General features: G+C 53.6%; 1 protein-coding gene across 3 annotated transcripts in view; it reads left to right on the forward strand.

Annotated features, from left to right (window-relative positions):
* Positions 1-1,315: 1,315 nt before the first annotated feature.
* Positions 1,316-2,754, forward strand: part of RABGGTA (Rab geranylgeranyltransferase, alpha subunit) — a 31,055-nt gene continuing 29,616 nt past the window's right edge. The window contains exon 1 of one of the 3 annotated variants that reach the window (XM_015406369.1): positions 1,316-1,460. The gene's annotated coding sequence lies outside the window, so the exon portion shown is untranslated. Of the gene's footprint in view, positions 1,461-1,492; positions 1,642-2,754 lie in introns of those variants that run through there. The other 2 variants (XM_015406371.1, XM_015406370.1) reach the window with 2 other exon arrangements.

The raw sequence follows: 2,754 nt of genomic DNA on the forward strand, positions 1-2,754 counted from the left end.
CCAGATTAGAGTCCGCGCACTTCACCACGACACCAAACTGGCTTTATTCATTCATTCATTAGACTTATAGCCTGCCCTCCCCACATTCTGGGCTCAGAACAGGTTCCAACATACAGATCTGCAATCAATGCAGATTTACAATTAAAACGTATTGCCACAATCCATTAAAATCAGTAAAAATCGCTAACACACTAAGACAACAAAGCGCCTCAACAGATAATATTAAGTCCAACGATGTTGTGGTTCCAGTCGGCTTCTAGGATCTGCGGTCACTTGCCCCTCGTCCTCTGTTTTGTATTTAAGCTTGGGTCTAACCCAGCTCCCCCAAACCTGTTTTAAGTGCCCTAGGGCTGCCGGCCTCCAGCTGGGGCCTGGGGATCTCCCAGAGCTAGAACCTGGTCTCCACGCAACAGAGATCAATTCCTTTGAGAAAATGGCAGCTTTGGAGGGGAGTTCTATGGCACTGTACCCTGCCGAGGCCCCTCCCCTCTTCAAAATCCACCCTCCCCGAGGTCGACCCCCCAAATCTCCAGGAAATTCTGAAGCTGGAGTTGGCAACCCTAGCCAGCCCAGTCCTCACATAGAAAATAAGGGTGGAAAGATCAATACACTAGCAGTGTTCCCTCTAAGCTGAGTGAGAGTGAGCTAGTTCACAGATTTTTAGCCTCTGGCTCAAACATTTTGTCTTCGCTCAGGAAGGATGGCTCCGGAGCAAACTAATTGATGCAGTAGCCAAATCGCTCGCTCACAACTTTAATGCCAGTCGCTCACCAAGTGGCATTTCTGCTCACAAGTCTGCACAGCTTAGAGGGAACATTGTTCACTAGCCAACTCTGGGTTGGGAAATTCCCGGGGGATTATGGGGGTGGAGCCTGGAAAGGGTGGGGTTTGGGGACTGGAGGGATTCTCAGCAGAGTCCACCCTGCCAAGTTGCCATTTTCTCCAGGGGAACCGATCACTGTCATCTGGAGATGCATTTGAATTCCGGGAGATCTCCAGGCCCCACCTGGAAACTGTCAACCCTATGCCTATGCTGACTCCAGGAGTCCTGATGGATCCCACCTGGTCTCCTTGCTCATATGCCCCTCCACTGCCCCACCCACATCCCTGCTCTGCTTCAAAGCAGCTTGATGCACAAATTCCTGTCTCTGAGATTGTTTTCAGCTCCATGTTTTTTTAAAAGTGCGGCCACCACCTTCCCCTTAAGGAAAAACAAAAACAAACGCTGCTCCTTTAAGAATGGGGACGCTCTGGCCCCTCCCGGAGGCTTCGACTCTCTCATTCCCGGCGCTCCAATAGTGGGTTCCACCTCCGTTCCGCGCCATCCCCTCCTCCCCCCCTCCATACGCCCCAGGTGGAATCGCCCACAGGCACCCCCGATTGCTGTCGGAACCTCGGCGGACCAGACCACTCGGCTCCGGTCGGTTTCATCTCTTCCTCTCATCTCCCCCTCCGGGCTGGTTGGTATCGCCCCCTACAGGCTCTCTGGAGTCGCCCTGCAGGTCCCTTCCGTGATTCCACCCCACCCGCCCCGGCCGCTTTTGGAATGGTCTCTTCCTGTAGGAGTCTGATTGCTGCGGAAGAGACCATTTCGTCTGTCCAAAAAGGGGTGGGCAAGGGAGCTGGGAAATTCAAAAGGAGGTAAAGCGGCATATCCAGGGTGGAAGGGAAGGAGAGGAGGCGTGGGGATGTTGAGCTCCCAGGTGTTGTATAGGGTGGGGCTGTGTGAGACAGGGCGCCTGCTTGGCAGCAAGCAAAAGGTCCTGGGTTCAGATCCCCGGCTTCTCCAGTTAGGTGCACAACAGCCCTTCCGAGATGGCCGCTGTTGCTCAATCCCATGATGCAAATGGATGTTTGTGTTGGGGAGGTAGCAGCATGGTCTCTAGAGCTGCCACTTGGCACATCTGCATCTGGCTTGGCCCACCAAAAGGGATGTCATAGGGTTGCCAACTCCAAGTTAGGGAATTCCTGGAGGTTGTGGGTGGGAGCAGGATATGGCGGGGGGAGGGGAGCTCTGCAGGGATGTGGTGCCCTTGAGTTCACTCTCTGAAACGTTTATGGTCTCCAAGGGGAACAGATTTCCCTAGTCCAGAGATCAGATGTGATTCCAGATCTCCAGGCCTTGCCTGGAGGCTGGCAACCCTCAACACCCTTGATGCAAGCGTTACATGAATAAACTGTCCTCCAGCCATCAGCAACTGAGGGGTAATAACACCGGCCCATCTTACAGGGTTGGTGTGAAGACTGCAGGTTAATGTGTGTGGTACGTTTTGAACTCTGCAAATGCTGTGTAAGTCCTCAGAGTGATTATTCCGTTGTCTCCTAAATTGCTTTCGAGTTCCCGCCGGCAGCACATGCTTGGGCCAGGCGGCCCACCCTTTCATCCTGGCCTGGTGGGCAGGTAAAGGGAGGCGGGAGTACAAGGTGCAGGCACAGAAGGCCTCCAAAGGCCTGCTAAAACACAGAGAAGCCCCACACTGGTCCAACACGCTGTCAGTCAAACTGCGCTTTGCAGGGAGGGGGAATCCAAATCGTCCTTGCTTGGGATGTGACGCTTATAGGGAGGCAAGGCACGTTCTCTCCGCCAGGCCTCCCTCGCAGGGCTGTTGTCAGGACGCAGTGAGAGAAGGCGGTGTCGTTGCCCATCATGAACCCTGAAATTTAGAGCAAATTTAGGGTCCAGTGGCACCTTGAAGACCAACAAAGGTTTATTCAAGGTGTGAGCTTTCGTGTGCAACACGAAAGCTCACACCT

This window comes from Gekko japonicus, unplaced genomic scaffold (genome assembly GCF_001447785.1).
Source record: "Gekko japonicus isolate JY-2015 unplaced genomic scaffold, Gekko_japonicus_V1.1 scaffold2686, whole genome shotgun sequence".
In the NCBI taxonomy this organism is placed as follows: domain Eukaryota; kingdom Metazoa; phylum Chordata; class Lepidosauria; order Squamata; family Gekkonidae; genus Gekko; species Gekko japonicus.